General features: G+C 39.7%; 1 protein-coding gene across 8 annotated transcripts in view; it reads right to left on the bottom strand.

Annotated features, from left to right (window-relative positions):
- stard13b (StAR-related lipid transfer (START) domain containing 13b) overlaps positions 1 to 19,109 on the bottom strand; it is a 511,429-nt gene that overhangs the window by 76,167 nt on the left and 416,153 nt on the right. The window contains exon 1 of one of the 8 annotated variants that reach the window (XM_028799310.2): positions 10,296 to 10,474. The exons of the other annotated variants lie outside the window; for them this stretch is intronic. The gene's annotated coding sequence lies outside the window, so the exon portion shown is untranslated. Of the gene's footprint in view, positions 1 to 10,295; positions 10,475 to 19,109 lie in introns of those variants that run through there. 8 annotated transcript variants of the gene reach the window in all.

Below are 19,109 nucleotides of genomic sequence, written 5' to 3'. Positions count from 1 at the left end.
TAATTTTTTTCACAGCTATCTATTTTGAAAGGTCTTTCGTAAAAGGAAATGCAACATTTTAAAAGGTAAATAGTTTCATTAAATCTCATCAATACTTTAAAAGTAGAAATACTCAACATTGTGCTTGCATGGGAATTTTGTCTGGCCAAATGCGAATTATCTATTCAAATTCAAATCTGTAGCATAGCAAGGGACACACTGTGAAGTGTAATGGGCACTCTAATGGATTAAATCATGTTGGGCTCGTTTCCTTTTCACATGTCTGTGATGAGAGACTCCAGGGTTAAACTGCATATGCAGTCTGCCCGAGCCCAACACATACATACATGTCAAATCCATCGGCAGACATGGAAAGCTTCCACACATGTGACACTGTGCCACTCACAATGTCAAGTATTTCCAAAAAGGATTCCTGAGGTAACCAGAATGTGAATTTACCAGGCTCACTTCTCAAAGCCATTGGCAGACTGGCTGAAGTGGGCTATCTGTACTTAAGTTCTTCACACACTACTGATTCACGCAGCTGACCAGTAACTACAGGAAGAGACCACATTTGAAAAGTTACTAGTTTTGTCATTAAAAGGGTCCTGCACTTTGAAAGGAGCTCAATGCACATTTTGATAATAGGTGTATTGTGCATGACCTTCTGCATTTACATGGTCCAGGTGTCTGGACAGATAGGACAAACCAAAAATCTAAAAAGTCCACAGACAAAATGGAAATGCATTTCTTTTAGAAAAAAAATTAAGAAATGGCTGTTTTTTTGCATGAAAGCTGTGCACACAGGCATTAAAACACAAATAGGATTGAGATCCGGTGTAGAACTGTGTACTGACAATTTGATGAGATATTGAGACATCTTAACCATTAGGTTACTTCATGGTCAACTCTCATTTGTGAAGAAAAGGCTTGGTCAGTTGTTTGACTGAAAAGATAGATTTGAGCCTTTCTGACTTGAGGTGTTCATGCCATCACTAATATTTTCTAATTTATTGTGTAATCCAGGGCAACTCTCTCTACTGACCTATACACATTTATTAAACATTTACATTTGAATTTATTTGCTTAGCAGACTCATTTATCCAAAGAGGTCAAAATAATCATGTAAACATTGGTCTGGGGGACTGTTTGGGAACAAGAGTTACAGAACAAGATTATGATGAGAATGAAATGACAAAACAAAATTAACCACCACAAGAGTGAAAAGCTCTAAACAAAATACAAGTGAATTACAATTCCTTGGTTACAAAAACCTCACAGCTAATATCGTTTAGATAGAAATTCACCAAATGGAACAGTCTTCAAATATGCCTTAAACACACTGAATTTTGAGTGAAGGTGGGCAGGCTCATTCCACCAGCCAGGAACAACACATGAAAAGAATCTGATTTATTTGATGCCACACAGAGGAAGCATCACCAAATAAAAGAAAAAATAAAGCATGGCGGTACTGCTGCCTCGTAATTCCAGTACACTGCCCATATGAAGTATGCATGTTCTGCTCATGCTACAATCATTTTGTTATTAAATTAAATGCAGGTTTTGACACCATTCATTACATTACATTGGACTCTCAGGCATCATCGTGAATAATTAAGTTCATATTTATCAAGTCAAATTCATTACGTACAGAAATGGGTTGACAGTTCTCTGGCAATATGCATAGAAGTTAAATATGTTGTCCCGCAGGGCTCAGTATTTGGAGCTTTCTCTTTACATATTACTCTTGGAAACTAGAAATAGCAAATGTAACATTCACTTTCACTGGTATGCAGATGATGCTCAGCTATTCTATTCTTTTAGACCCAAAGATGCTTCTCCCACAGTGTCTTTAATTTATTGTTCCAGTGAGTAATGGATGATATTAACTTCTCTGTTTGAAATTGGGGAGAATTGCACAGATTGCAAAAATATTCTGTCACTTTTTAACTCTGTAGGTCTAAAGATCAGTTTTAATAAATCAGCCCTCAATTTAAGCATTATTTTTGACACTAATATGTCTTTTAAAACACACATTATATACAATACCATTTACAACCTGCTTTTAAACCTTGAAACATATTTGAAACTAACCTTGAAATCTATCTAAAATTGATTGAACCTTCAAAACTATTTAAGCCATGTTTTTTTTTCCATCTTACAAATATTAGAAGATTAAGTCAGTTTCTAACATGAACCACATACCTACCTACTTCTGTTGTTAAGTCTCTACACTTACTTCCAGTTAAGCTTAGGGCTTATTCAAAATCTTTCTTCTTATATATAAAACTTTAAATGACCAATGCCATATTAATTATCTGAACCTATTACACACAAACCTGAGTGCACATTATGATCTCAAGATGCCGGCCTACTAAAGATTACACAAATTACAACAGTGAGAAATAGAGCTTTTAGCTACAGGACCCCAATGTCGTCGAACTATCTGATGACTTGTACAAGAGATGCTCCAGGAGTCTCAGCTTTCAAATCCAGGCTGAAGACTCACCACTTAAGTCTAACATACCCTGACTAGAGCTGCTGATTAACTGTGTATATTGTATCTCTGTAAGCATTTGCATAAAAACCAACCCACATTTACTAATACTGGACCAATGCAGTGTCTTCAGTAAAACTAAGACAGAATTTAATTCCGTAAAAGCAAACCTGCTTAATCCAATTTAAATGTTGTGAAGACTGAGGGCAGCATACAACTCAGGGTGGTACACCTCCTAACCATCCATTTAACAGAGCTGCGCAATCCAGTTTTTGTGCAAGATGAACAATGAGAATAAACTTTGGAGCAGAGCATAATGATGCACATGACAACAACCACTTATACCAGGAATATTTGGAATCTTCAATAACCTAACACCCTGGATTCGATCCATGTATTAACTAAACCAGCTCAATCCACTTTAATATTTGAAATGACTCTGGTCTTATTTTAAATTTAGGAAGAATGTCGCTTGATTCTAGGACACGCTACCACAATAAAACCCAGGATTTAGTTCATCCATTCATTTTCTGAACCGTCCAAATTCAGTTTGTGGTTTGCGGAGCACATCTTTGCAACATCAAACTGAAGTATAAAATCACCAGTCCATTACTAGGCACACTCATGTCAATCTACTGCTACTACATGAACTTAATTTAATCTGATTCACTGATGATAATCTAGCCATGATTCTGAAATATTAACATGAGTAAAAAATAAAGAAACAAAAAAAAGAACTTTTATCAGGGTAATTTAAGTTTTGGCCCGTTATGTAGACTTGTTTACAGATGATATGAGGAAATAAAAAGATCCGCAAAGCCAGTGTGTGTGTGTCTTGTTCTTCCTCTCCTGCTCACTTCCTATACAGAAAAGAATGCCAACCTGCTGCCGCCTCCCCAGAGACAAGAACTGTGTGTAGCAACTGCTGTGTGCGTCGTCAAACATTTTTTCTTGCATAATTCCTTATTTCTCAACTTATCTTAACTCACCAGGATATGGAACACGTGTCTAAAAAGAACAAGCACTGCCCTGGAGGTACTCTAGCTTTTCTTGGCATTTGCGCTCCCCTTCGATCTGTCTAGACATCTTTATACTGTAGATTATTTTTATTTCAGATGTGACAAAAAGGAACTGTACAAAAACATAAATAAAATGGCTGGATTTGCCTTTCTATTCAACCGTATCTTTACAGAGAATACTTCAGTGGATGAGCTCAAACTGAAACACCTGCAATGCGTTGTCTGTCTTCATGCACTGACAGTGTGCAGCCTTTCAAAATTACAATTATGATAATCTGATTGCTCAATCCTAAACTCTTTTTACCCCATGGAAACAGCATGATCTGGGAATAAATACAAAGAGAGTTTAATAACCAGTATTTCACATTACCAGCTTTAACAGTAATCCATCCATAACATGTAACCCTCTACTCCAGTTCAGGATAGAAGGGGCCTGACACTATCTGGCAGCATTGGAGTTGGAACCAACCGGGAACAGCGAGGCTTACTAAGGTACACATCCAGTGTCATTAAATTTTCCATTAGTCATGCTGACATGAATATCTCTGAGATACACACAACAAATCTTCAGGTCCAAATTAATACTTAATGTATGGGATGAAGCAAATTTTGCATAAAAACGCAAATACAGTACATACAAATGTTGTAGATATATAGGACTAATTAAAGGTATACATGTACATTGAGCTAGTAGGCGATATATATTTTCATTTGTATGAGTCTCACCATATCAAATTCCATTCAAATGGCATGGCATTGTTATGGCAACTACTTAGCAATCAAATGATCTATATGTAGCACCATTCAAAGCATGAACAGCAAATAATACATTTCAAAGCAAGTAATATGACAGCTTTCAAAAAGATAATATTCTCAAAGCCACTAATCCAGTGGTTACAATTAAAGGTTAAAGTGCATGTAAGAAAAACTGAGCAGTAAGTACACTGGGGCAAAGGAACAGCATGGTAGGAAAAAGACTAGGAAAATTGCTACAGAAAGTTAAACTTAGTTTGACTGAAAAGTAATAGAGAAAAACTGAGTGTTTTTAGATTTTGAACAATTCCATCAATAGCTCTTTGTGAAGAGGCAAATAGAGAGCACATAGGGTTAGGAACCATGGACCTGAATGAGCTGTAAAAATGGGGCTTTGAAACTGTGAGAATGCAGATGTCAGAGGATTTTATCTGTTTGTTTCTTTGGTAAGATACAACTAATGATTAAAGGCAGCGCACAGCCTTGCAAGTCAGAAAGAGAGCTCTGAATGTAATCAGAGAGGGAGCAGGAAGGTAGGTGAAGGGAGATGTGTTCATTTCCACTTTCTGAATTTGTTGCATTGGGTTGATGTTTCAAGCAGGAAGATGATTAAAAAGAGAGCTTTTATAATTTGGTTTAAAGGTGATAAAGGCATGATGAAGTACTTCCGCACTAGTAGAAAAGAGAAAGCAAGGAACCGTAGCTGTGTTACACTTATTTAATTTTATATTGCCAGGTTTGCTGGGCAGACAGTGATAGGGCTGGATATAAACCAAGCATTCTGGGGTTGTAACATATATGCACTAACCACTCCACTGCTGTGGTACTTATAATGCATTCTATAGATGTACTTTGGTCACTTTTGATGTTTTTTCGTAATCAGGATTTTGTTTCTGAGGTTTAATTTTAGTTTCAATTTGTTTTGACAAAGCTTTATTTTTATCCCACATTGTTTTTTGTTGTTTCCATGACACATTTTGGATGCATCACGTAATCACGATAATGACAGTAAGTTTGTAACGCTATAAAGATGGCTGCAGTTCCAGTATGACCTATCCGTTGCTGGATAAATACTGTCTTGAAACTCCTTAGCGAAATTAGCTTTACTTCTAAGTAGGCCGTAGCGTTAGGTTTTGGTTTTGACACTTCAACTCACGATTCTCGGTTTGCCCTTTTGCCCCTGGTTGCTTGCTTCTTTTTTTGATCTCCTGGCTATGACAATGTTCAAACTGTTTTTCATCTCCTGATCTTTTTCTATCACATAAGAATCCATGTTCACTTTTCACAACTCCCATGTCACCTTATGAAATGCACTTTAACATGGACCAAAGTTTATGTTTTCTTACTCCATACATAATGGCCATTTACTCAACCCTATGACCCAACAAAGACTGACATCTAGAATGACCCTTTTCTTTCGCTTCCTTAAGTAGATATTCCGAAACCGCTGCTCCTACCAGCTAAATCCTGCAAGTATGGTGATGGTACAAAAATGTTTTTTTGCTGCATATTTGAATCAAAGGAAAAACAGATTTTTATCATAAACATGCAGGTTCAGAAAATCTGTGATTCCAAATCAGTTTATTTGAGTACAAGTGTCCAGGGTTGTTTCTTGTCTTATACCCATGTGCTGCTGAGATAGGATCCGGTCACCCCATAACCCTGAACTGCATTCAGCGGGTGTGAGAATGCTATGCTATGTTATGTTATGAAAGCATCATGTTGACCATGCATAATGAATGCCACCACCCTGGCAGCATACGCTAGTGGTTTGTAAAAAGGCTGGCAGGAAATTTCCAATTAACAATTAGCAAGGGAACTGTAACTGTAGCCTCTGAACGGCTGAATGAAACACAATGGGGCAGTCATTAAGCGGGGTGCTGTCCAGGGTTAATTGAGTTCAGTTTACTGGCTCTGTAGCCGAACAGACAAAGCAGAATGAAAAAAAAAAAAACCTTAAGATCTTCAGCAGTCACCTCATTGCTGCTCTTGCCCTGACTACAACCGTGTCATTCAATATGTAATTTCATTTGCAGGGGAAAAGCAAATTAAAATAGAATAGGTCTGTGCTCTGTGACCCCCAGAAGATGCAGCTGGAGCCTGGGGAGATTCGGCTGACATCCTCTGTTATGACAGAAAAAGGGTTTGTTTGTTTTTTTTGTTCTTTTCATAAAAAGAAAGAAATTGCAATGCAGATAATGAATTACATTTAGAATGACTTTGTTATTATCCTTCACTTTGTGAGCAGCTGCCACTCTGCACGTGTATGCTTTGAGAACACATTGCAAATAATAAAACTATAGGACTGTTATACAAACTACAGTCTAAATTAAGAACCCATTTCATAAAAGTCATTACATTTAGTCATGTTTACACTTCCAGCTTTGGAAGATGTGGTTTCTAGTCCAAAATAGGACAACAGAGGTAGGTGGGCCAGGAGCAATGGCACCTTTGTGAGTCCCTTAAATAACTCATGCAGCATGGACAGGACAAGCAGCTTGTCCTTGAAATGTTCTTCCCAATAATGCAGGGCATAGTACCTCCCGATTTTTCAATATTGCTTGGTTGGCTCTGTTAGTTCTGGAGCGACCCCCTGACCCTGGAAGAGATACATTCACGCACCTTTGAGGAAACACCCATTCAGAGCATGCAGGTGTGTTTGTTTTGTCATGTACCTTTCTCCTACTTGCTAAAAAATGTTTTTGTTCTGGAGTCATATTAGAATTCAAGGGGCACGACATCAGGCTGTATTATTACAAATAATTTAATGTCCTGATAGAGAGACTTGTTATAAACATAGAAACGGAAAGTTCTGCATGACTGGAGTTCCCATGCAACTTTGAATTGGATACAATGGCTATAAAAAGTGATCTAAATTAAAAACAAATATCAAACACAATAAAATAGTACATACAGCTTTGGCAGTCATAACAGCTTTTAGTCTGTGTGGTCTGTGGTTCAACATGAAAACTTCCAAGAGAGAGTGAATACTGTTTATATGAGTTGGAGCAAAGGATGGATAAAGAATGTTATTTTCTATTGGAAGATAACAACCCTTCAGGACTACATTTTCCATCTGAGGCTTTTCTTCTAGAGACATCACTGCATGTAGTTACATCTGAACTTTGGGAGAATACTGAATGGATGTGCTCTTCTGACAGTGTCATGCAAATTGTTAGCATCCTGTCTTGTCTTGTTCCCAAAATAGCCAGGAAAACGTTTAGCCCCTTCAATCTATGAATTGGTAAAAGCACATTTAGTGAACTCCCAACCCTCTGTTTTCTAGCTCTCCAGATCTATTCCTGCATCACAGCAAGTATCCAGTACAAACAAAGAACAAAATCTAGATGGGAAACCCGAAATAGGCTGTCAATTCATAAGACTCCCTGTCCCATTCCAGTCGGCTTCACCCGTAACTCTACTATCCATGCTTACGTTACTGATCCTCACACAGTGTCATCTCAGACTGTTCACTGACTACTGGTTCATACTTACGGAGACTATGAAGTTTGTTTTCTTATACTTTATCATGTAGTGAATGTTCCACTATTTCAAATTGATATAATGAACTGTGTACTTGTTTACTTTTTAATGATATGGTGCATTATATAAAAGGTGTTATATAAAATAAAAACTGATTTTTACATCTATTTTCTGAACCCGCATGTCCCATTAGAGAACCACTGGAAGTATGCAGTCTACCCCTCAAGCATTAGGCATAAAGTAAAAATCAACACATTTTAGGTTACACACTAACACTCTTGCACACAGGGCTAGTTTATAACAGGTAGGTGGACAGAAGTCAGAATGACCAGAAGACCCAGTGTGGAATACGCAAACCCAGGGTGCTGGAGCTGTGAGGATCATTGTTGACCACTGTGCTACCACATCATACTCAATAGCGTACATGTACATAAGTACTCAGTCACTGTCCTGCTCCACTGACAGATTGAGGAGATCGTTTCTCCCCCAAACTATGCGACTCTTTAATTCCATCCGGGGGGGGGGGGGTAAACGTTAACATTTAACATTATACATAGTTATTGTCTGTTTTTCATCTGCATTATTATCATTCTTTAATTTAATATTATTTATTGTATCAATATGCTGCTGCTGAAGAATGTGAATTTCCCATTGGGATTAATAAAGTATCTATCTATCTATCTATCTATCTATCTATCTATCTATCTATCTATCTATCTATCTATCTATCTATCTATCTATCTATCTATCTATCTATCTATCTATCTATCTATCTATCTATCTATCTATCTATCTATCTATCTACTCTGTGTCATTTGAAAGCAGGTTTGAATTTGTGGTTAATAGTGCAGTCACACAATTCCAACTCTTAGTCATGGACAATTAGTGGATCCTGTAGAATATTCCGGTGCTGTGGGTTTACTACGGATATCCCTGTTTTCTCTCGCATCTCAAAGCGGATAATTTTGGTTTTGTTTCTCAATGTTTGCCTTGCATTCAGTGCAGGAAAGGTAGGCTCTGGATCTTTGCCATGTTGTACTATGAAAAGTAGGCATTTAAAACGTATGAATGAACGAATGCAGTGATGCAGTTGGTAGCCCTGCCGCTTATTAGACTGAGAAGGCTGGGTTCAAATCCTTGAATGAGTCACGGCATTTGACAGTGAGGTGACATTACTTTATGATTGACTTCATAAGTAACTGTGTCTGTCAGTACTGGCCAGATGCTGCAGAAGTTAGTACTACTGCTCCAGAGTCTGTGGTTCTGTTCCTAGTTTGTCACCACCTATGAGAAGTTGGAATGTTCATCCATCCATCCATTTTCCAACCCGCTGAATCCAAACACAGGGTCATGGGAGTCTGCTGGAGCCAATTCCAACTAACACAGGGCACAAGGCAGGAACCAATCCCGGGCAGGGTGCCAACCCACCGCAGGACACACACAAACACACCCACACACCAAGCACACACTAGGGCCAATTTAGAATCACCAACCCACCTAACCTGCATGTCTTTGGACTGTGGGAGGAAACTGAAGTGCCCGGAGGAAACACAGGGAGAACATGCAAACTCCACGCAGGGAGGACCCGGGAAGCGAACCCAGGTCTCCTAACTGCGAGGCAGCAGCACTACCACTGCGCCACCGTGCCACCCAAGTTGGAATGTTCTGATCTTATTGGTGTAGCTTTCTCTCTGCTTTCCTCATATATCCCAAAGATGCACATGTTAACTGCCCCAATGCAGATGTGCAGACGAATGTGCCCTGTGATAGGATGGCGTTCCCGTTCACAGCTGGTTCTTTTCTTCTGTTCAATGCTGTTGGGTCACGACCCAAAACTGTATTATGTGGATTTAATCATTATACAGTACAAAGTAGCTCACTTATTTTTTTAAAAGCCTAGATTGAGTACACTGCCAAATATAACACACTATTCTCAAACCTGCTCAATCTAATTCAGAGTCACAGGAGCCACAGGCTATCTCAGCAACATCAGTTACAAAGCTCAAATCACCTCTGGATGGGAGAAAAGTCCAACATTGGGCACACTGATACCCACCCACACAGGGCCAATTTGAAATTACTGCTTAACCTAAATTGCATGTTTTAGGACATGTGGAAGAAAAACTAGAGAACCTGGAGGAAAACCTAAATAGACAAGGAGAGAATGTGCAAATTTCACATGAATAACAACCGGATCAGTGAGAGGGTGGTGCTGACCACTGTGCCACCATATCACCTCAGTTACAAATGTACTAAGAATTAACACAATTCTATTTTAAACGCAATACTTTAGGTTTAAAAAAAACATGAAATAACACAAAAACAGCATGGCAAATATAAGTCTACGTTACATGTTATGTTATTTTACAATGAAAATAGTAAAATGAAACAGAAGCTGCGAAGTAAAAACAGAACTCTACAATGACAAGTTTAACAATGAGGTCAGATGGTAGTAAAAGACTTGGGTCAATTTGATGAGAGAATGCCAAGCAGCAAGACACATTTCTCTTACCAGTCAGTATACAATTAAGTGTTTTTCTACATTTATTAATGGTCTGTCCTACCTGATGTGTTGAATCCGAGGCATTGATATATTAGAATACCTCCAGTTCTGGTCAAAGTACCACGTTGTTTAAATCCGTATGAGAAAAGTGTGTCTCTTCCTTAAAAAGTACAGCACTGCTGCTCTCTTGCCTGTGCTTTACAGAAATGATGAAAGAGACAGCATTGCAGGGCTTTACAAAAAAAAAAAAAAACACCCAGCCACACGCACCATCTCTTCTCGACGCGCTTTACACACTGCCGCTGTTAATCACGCACACAAACAGTGTCTCCCTGCCGAGTGAGCGTTACCTGAGTCTGACCCGAGGGGAGGAGGGAGTGACGCATGCTGCTAATATCAATGACAAGTCTTGGCGTACACCCTGGCAAAGAATTTGAACCTATGCTACTGAAGCAGCGGGGAGGAGGGAGTTCCCTCTGGCGGTCTGACAGATAGTCTCTTACTGATGATACTTTTCTCTTTTCCCTTTACAGACAGTGACCTTGCATTTCATTGTTTTTTTATCTTTAACACATCAACAGCTGAGGAAATTGTTACAATAACAGCAGTCTAATTTTGAAGTCTGCTGAAATGGTCTACAATATGTGTCTGTCTGCACTCTCAGTTAACTGATCTTCTCGGTTTTCACTGCTTAACAAAATCATTCCTGATGTGTTATTTTTTGCATTTATTTTTATAGTAACAGACTATGGGACGGTCTAAAGAACGTATCCCTACTGATCTTGGTTCTCAACCAACACTATCCATCCATCCATTTTCTAAAGCTGATTTTTCCCTTTTTCATACAAAAACAGAGACTTCTATAGTAGCACTGATGCATAAAGCAGGATATACAACCCTGGATTGGACTGCAACTTCATCACAGGGCCATGGTGTACTTATTCACGTGGTACTGCTGCAGCTTCATCGCTCCTTTTCTGGGTTTAAATACGGATCTTGATCATTGTCTCAGCTCTTCCCATGTCTGCATAGGTGTTCCTTCAGGTACACTAGTTTTTCTTCCGTTTCACAAAGAACTACATGTTAGGTTGATTGATTACACTAAATTGGCCCATTTGTATGTGTGTGCTTTGTGACGGACTGGAACTTCAACCACAGTTGGCTTCCAGCATTGCCTAGTGTTGCAAGGATGTGCTGCAGCTCCTCATAAACCGGGACTGGGAAAGCAGGTTAGAAAAACATTATTTGGAATCAACTTAATCAGAATTTCCAGGGATGTGAAACTGGAGGAAAACACACCGATAAAATTGGGAGGAGATGCAAAGTCCATAAGGACAAAGACTAGGCCAAATTTCAAGCCCACAACTTGGGTACTCACTGTGAGGCAGCAGTGCTCCACCATTCCACAACAAAGATAGGTTATGAACTTAAAAATGGAGATTTAAAACCAAATGGAAGTTGCCGTAGAGCAGGATTTAAAAAAATAATCAAATATCCTCCCACATTTAAACCAAAGCTGTACCTCCAAGGTCTAAATAAAGCACCCTTATTCCTTATGTTCTTCTCAATGGACTGAAAAGTGCAAGTGATACATATATATCCAGAACAGTTCAATGATGATACATATTATATCCAGAACACTCCAATGTAGGTGAACCACTACAGCCCCTGCAGCTATAAGCTGGATTAAGTGGGTTTTAAAAAGGAGTGATGAATGGATGGTCTTTTTAGATCCTCACTTTGGGTCTAACCAGATGCTCAATTAATTCTGGTTCAAGGTGGTGCTTCCTTTGGAATATTTTTAGAAGAAAAACAAATGCATAACATAACAGTCTAAGACCTGACGAATCCAAATTACTGTTTGTGCAGGGCTGAAGCTAACCCTGGGCTAATTGTAGAATTCAACAATAAATGACGCAGCAGACCATTACAGGTTTACAAAGGGCCAGATCAGAACCACCAACTACCCTAACATGCATGTCTTTGGAAAGTGGGAGGAAAGTTGGAGACCCTATGGAAAACCGCACACAGGCATCTGGAGAAGATGCACTCTGAACTTAGAGAGTAATTATCAGAGTTTGAACCCAAGATTCTTGAGACAATAGTGTGTCACTATTGGATTCATGTTACTTCTGAAAATGCAGCCATACCAGATTTGAACTGTGTAGGTGTTTCCCCCTATTGGTTCAGGGTGGAAAAGGGTTATGATTTTATGACTTTATTTGGTATTTCCCTTTTCAAAATATTTGGGGTGTAAGGTCTTCTTCTTCAAAAATACTGAGACAATAAATGAATGTGTCTGACCAATCTCATTCAAAACTGAGCAACACAAAATGGCTTGCAGGGAGCTGGGCGGTTGTGCTTGTAATGCCACCAAGTAGAGAATCATCACACTGAACATGTCTTGTTGATTTGCATGTTAGCAGTTTTACCCATACATAATCACCAACTGACAACACAGTAAACTAAGACATTGGGACCACCTGACTCCTGAGGCCTTCAACAAAGTCTAATTATTGGCCTGAACTTCAAGTCAGATCTCAGAAAATGTAAACTGTGCTTCTATTACAGAATCTCAGATATGCTTAGCAAAGTCAGAAGGTTTACAATATTAATTCATTTTATTATCTACAATATGAAATTGCATTTACACACATTTGCGTTATACCAATGTTTACTTCTTCATGACAGACATATGCTGCGTCTCCTTCCTTTTATAAAAGTAAAAACAGGCAACAAGCTGTTAAAAAATGAATCCGTATTTGTCAGAAATAGTCTTTTCTCATGCAAGAAGTACACAAACAACTTTCCAAAACCACATTAACCTTATAACCTAAATGCTACCATTTCAGCTCTTGACCACAATCAGTGGTCACAAACCCTAGTGCTTTACGTCTGCCTCATCTGAGTGTCATTCCAAGATAAACTTTGGAGAGCTATCTTTGCATGGCTGTCATTCCTCAAAATGTAATGAAGAAAAGTGCTGAGTGACTGCCTGCTGTCAAAAAAACCCATGGGGCATGGCATTAACATGGGCCTGCAGTAAACTGGCATCATTCTTTCCCAAGGAACGTCTATCAGTCTAGCAGTCCGACAAATGAGGACAATTGCTGTAATGGGTGGTTTTCAACAATTTACCAACAGGATAAGGATTGGTCGCTAATGGAGCCATGAGAGACAGTACCGTGTGCTCTTCAGTTTATCTTTACTGATCTATATAAGGGAAGATTCATTATTAGGCAATAAAAGTACAGAGATACTGAGAAGGATGGAAATTCACAATATTAGATCTGCTCACTACTTTAATGTCAGGCCATTCCAGGAAAATGAATTGAACTTTCTAGAAGCTTTACTGAAACCTTGCTGTGGATGTAGAATTTTTGCTGCCTGGGCTACATGGACCACTATGTCATTTGGTTGCTTTCCTCACCACAGCTTCAAGTGCTGCTATGTCTTTCTCATACCGTGGTGGTACAAGATGCCAGCACTGAAGTAGGTATGCTGGCGTTCCAGCTGGCTTAAACCAAGGAATACGACTTGGACGGGAGGCCAGTGTGATGGAAGAAAAGAGGGAGACAACTAGTCAGGGATACATGCTTCCCTGACAAGTTAGGTGGAAGAATCCTTGGGCAGCATTACCAGTATGGACACCCACAAGGCATGTAGGGAACTGTAGTCCCATGGCACAGTCTTGTTGAGTTCTGTGGGTGCCACCAGGGGTGCTGCAAGGATGAGTGATTCCTGCTTTCATGGGCTTCCATGCAACCTGGAAGTGCTTCCTTAGGACCATGGTCCAGCACTGGAAGTAGTCCTGGGTCTCTGATAAAATAGCAGCCGCGTCTCATCCAGGTGAGTTGGAGTCGGCTGGAAGAAGGAGGAAGCTTGCCTAGGAGGTGTGGAGGAAGAGAAGAAACAGTATATTTTGCTTGTGCATACATTTAAGAAACCTGTTGCAGGTACAGTTAGGTCCATAAATATTTGGACAGAGACAACTTTTTTCTAATTTTGGTTCTGTACATTACCACAATGAATTTTAAATGAAACAACTTGGATGCAGTTGAAGTGCAGACTTTCAGCTTTAATTCAGTGGGGTGAACAAAACGATTGCATAAAAATGTGAGGCAACTAAAGCATTTTTTAACACAATCCCTTCATTTCAGGGGCTCAAAAGTAATTGGACAATTGACTCAAAGGCTATTTCATGGGCAGGTGTGGGCAAGTCCGTCGTTATGTCATTATCAATTAAGGAGTTAAAGGCCTGGAGTTGATTTGAGGTGTGGTGCTTGCATGTGGAAGATTTTGCTGTGAACAGACAACATGCGGTCAAAAGAGCTCTCCATGCAGGTGAAAGAAGCCATCGTTAAGCTACGAAAACAGAAAAAACCCAACAGAGAAATCGCTACAATATTACGAGTGGCAAAATCTACAGTTTGGTACATCCTGAGAAAGAAAGCAAGCACTGGTGAACTCAGCAACGCAAAAAGACCTTGACGTTCACAGAAGACAGTAGTGGTGGATGATCGCAGAATCATTTCTATGGTGAAGAGAAACCCCTTCACAACAGCCAACCAAGTGAACAACACTCTCCAGGGGGTAGGCATATCGATATCCAAGTCTACCATAAAGAGAAGACTGCATGAAAGTAAATACAGAGGGTGCACTGCAAGGTGCAAGCCACTCATAAGCCTCAAGAATAGAAAGGCTAGATTGGACTTTGCTAAAGAACATCTAAAAAAGCCAGCACAGTTCTGGAAAAACATTCTTTGGACAGATGAAACCAAGATCAACCTCTACCAGAATGATGGCAAGAAAAAAGTATGGAAAAGACGTGGAACAGCTCATTATCCAAAGCATACCACATCATCTGTAAAACACGGTGGAGGCAGTGTGATGGCTTGGGCGTGTATGGCTGCCAGTGGCACTGGGACACTAGTGTTTATTGATGATGTGACACAGGACAGAAGCAGCCGAATGAATTCTGAGGTGTTCAGAGACAAACTGTCTGCTCAAATCCAGCTAAATGCAGTCAAATTGATTGGGCGGCGTTTCATGATACAGATGGACAATGACCCAAAACATACAGCCAAAGCAACCCAGGAGTTTATTAAAGCAAAGAAGTGGAAAATTCTTGAATGGCCAAGTCAGTCACCTGATCTTAACCCAATTGAGCATGCATTTCACTTGTTGAAGACTAAACTTCAGACAGAAAGGCCCACAGACAAACAGCAACTGAAAGCTGCTGCAGTAAAGGCCTGGCACAGCATTAAAAAGGAGGAAACCCAGCATCTGGTGATGTCCATGAGTTCAAGACGTCAGGCTGTCATTGCCAGCAAAGGGTTTTCAACCAAGTATTAGAAATGAACATTTTATTTCCAGTTATTTAATTTGTCCAATTACTTTTGAGCACCTGAAATGAAGGGATTGTGTTAAAAAAATGCTTTAGTTGCCTCACATTTTTATGCAATCGTTTTGTTCAACCCACTGAATTAAAGCTGAAAGTCTGCACTTCAACTGCATCTGAGTTGTTTCATTTAAAATTCATTGTGGTAATGTACAGAACCAAAATTAGAAAAAAGTTGCCTCTGTCCAAATATTCATGGACAAACTGTATGTTTGGCAAAAAAAAAAAAAAAAATTCATTTGAACCTCGATCTTGTGTCTACGCATTTCTATCTGGGGTTTGGGGTGCTGCAAGGCCCCTTACAAGTCACACCTCTCCTTTGTTTTATGTCCTCTGCAGATGTCACACCTCCTGTAGAGTGCCTGCTTATAAAGGAGAAATACTTGTAACCAGCCTCGTTCTTCTTCTTGGTGGTTGCTGGTGGATAAATGGTATAATAGAACTAGGAACAACATGCAATGCCATATCCTAATGGCTGATATGGAAAGAGTACACCTGATTAAAAAGTTACCGCTCAATCACATTCAGGGCTCAGGCCCCATGGAAAAATCGCACAGGAGGTGCAGCCTTTTTGGTGTGAGTCTCGGTACCAGTGGTATATCTTCTAGTGATCTAGGAAATATGTGCATAAATAGTTGGGATGACTTCGGAGGCTCTTTGATCAACTGTAAAATGACCCCGAATAGTGGCCATTCTTTGGATTTACTAGAAACAAGAGCAAACTCATCACAGCTCTAGACTCGCTGACATGGAGTGAACAGGAATCCACAAATATGGAATGTGTTTCACAACTGTGCCGTCTGTCAGAAGACAACACACAACAGCTTATCATCCACATGCAACCTCAAATATTTCTGGCCCTTTAAAATGTCTTCACGGGTCTCACGCTACAGACTGATAAAAGGTTGAATTCCCTTTTTTAAAAATGTTTTATTATTTTGCAATAGTAAGATAGCAGATGTAATATCAACTACGGCTCTTTATCGACAGTGAATGTTTGTTTTATCCACCCATGTCCCGCTCTCACGGCTTTAGGGTGTCACTCAACACTCATCTTGAAAGCCAGCCTCCAACAAGTTGCATAGCAGCAAGAACATGTCAACAAACTGGCATCCATAACAATGTTTTGTGCTATTTCTGAACTGTGCAACATGCTAAACACTTCCAAATGAAAGTTTACAAATGTACTAAGCAGTTTCTTAAAACTGATGGATGGAAGGTCTACACAAAAGCACTACCTTGGCTTCCAAAAGACAAAGGCATGCCTACATCTAATGTGTAGTATTGGGATGGACTTTTAACAATTGTGTGGTGTGAAGTTTTACATGTTATATTCTATGTCTCACTGTATAAAAGTTAGGCGTACACAGTCCTATAGTGATAACGAATGTATTAGTAGTACTGTTTCCTCAGCTTGGTCTGCTGTCCTTCTGTAGAGAAAAGAGAAACTTGATGTCTTATCAGTAGCTAAAATAGCACAGGCTGCAGATGTGGAAAAGAAAAGAAAAGAGAGACATGTTTTGCCGCAGGGAGAACGCTGATTGGTAGTAGCTATGAGAACATAGGTCATAAGTAGCCAGGATTGGTCTAGATCAGGGGATCCTCAACCACGGTCCTGGAGGGCCGTAGTGGCTACAGTTTTTCATTCCAAACCTCCGTCCTTGTTGATAATGAAACTTTGTGTTTAACTATATGGCTTGTTAGCATTTTTAGTCATCAAAGCAAATGTTAGTTACATTGTAGATCAGAGGTCCTCAATTACAGTCCTGGAGGGTCACAGTGGCTGCAGGTAATTTTTTAATTAGAGCCCATTTATTTATTTCTAAAGCAATACATTTTTGGCTTCATTTTAGTTCTCTTGCCTTGTTACCATTCAGAACCCTTAATTACCTATTTTAGTTTTAGCAGCTGTATTTAAAATTTTAATTGTTGCCGGTTTTGTTAATCAGACATTATTTAATAATAAAATGCAGATAACCAATAAACCAGCAGCTCTCCAGCTAACATGCTATAAATACCTGGGAGTGCAGCTGGACGCTAAATTGGACTGGACTGCCAATACTGATTCTCTGTGTAAGAAAGGACAGAGCCGCCTGTACTTCCTTAGAAGACTGGCATCCTTCAACATCTGCAGTAAGATGCTGCAGATGTTCTATCAGATGGTTGTGGCGAGTGCCCTCTTCTACTCAGTGGTGTGCTGGGGAGGCAGCATTAAGAAGAAGGATGCCTCACACCTGGACAAACTGGTGAGGAAGGCAGACTCTATTGTTGGCATAGAGCTGGACAGTTTGACATCCGTAGCAGAGCAACGGGCACTCAGCAGGCTCCTATCAATTATGGAGAATCCACTACATCCATTAAACAGTGTCATCTCCAGACAGAGGAGCAGCTTCAGCGACAGACTGCTGTCACTGTCCTGCTCCACTGACAGACTGAGAAGATCATTCCTCCCCCAAACTATGCGACTCTTCAATTCCACCCGGGGGGGTAAACGTTGAACATTATTCAAGTTATTGTCTGTTTTTTTACCTGCATTTTTATTACTCTTTAATTTTATATTTTTTTGCTGCTGGAGTATGTGAATTTCCCCGTGGGATTAATAAAGTATCTATCTATCTATCTTCCTTTTAAACCTGTGCATATTCACCATGAAGCATTTGAGTTAAAAAATGTTTAGAAATAAATGAGAGGTGAATTGGAAGGAGCGTTAAGTTTAACTCTGTTCTAGTCCACAAAACACATAGATAATGTTCTCAGAGAGGGAAACTCTACAGTGCAATTAAATTTTCTCTTGGAGGAATGAAAGCACTAAGAAGCCAAATAGTTAAAATACCAAGTTTTATTATCAGCATGGACTGAGTTCTAATTAGGAGACCAGTTGGAAGAAAAACCTGCAGCCACTGTGGCCCTCCAGGACCATGATTGAGGACCCCTGGTCTAGATGAGTGTGCCCCTAAACTACAATGCCATATTGATTGAAAAGGGTACAGTAAGGAAGAGCAATGACAGTTTAACTCTTTGAGGGCTGAATATTTTTTCCAAAAAACTCAGTTTTCTGAAAAGTACACAAAGCAATGGTTTTACACATAAATCAAAAGAAAATGTCTGTTGCTATGTGCCGTAGCTGCTGTTGGTGCATGTTTGGCATCTCTGGTGGCAGTGGTTGCGTGGGAGCACCTCAATGGTCAGCAGGAATACACGGTGGGCTGGCTGCCTGGCTGTCTTTACACAGCAGGTGGGAGGCGGTGTGATGCAATATGTACCTCTTGCCATCATAAGTGGTGGTCCTCCCAGGCGAATGCTGCTGTAGGCACATCAACTACATGAAAGTGTTTAGCACCATGATCAGCTGGGGACCGATCAGATGATGCTGGTACCTCACTTTCATTTTCGATATACATCTCTAGATCATCGAACTCGGAGTCCAACAAGTCAGAGTCCTATTCATCGAAATTACGTAAAATGTCCATGGAG

Source organism: Erpetoichthys calabaricus, chromosome 4, assembly GCF_900747795.2.
Source record: "Erpetoichthys calabaricus chromosome 4, fErpCal1.3, whole genome shotgun sequence".
Taxonomy (NCBI): Eukaryota; Metazoa; Chordata; class Cladistia; order Polypteriformes; family Polypteridae; genus Erpetoichthys; species Erpetoichthys calabaricus.
This window is presented reverse-complemented; position numbering and strand designations above follow the sequence as displayed.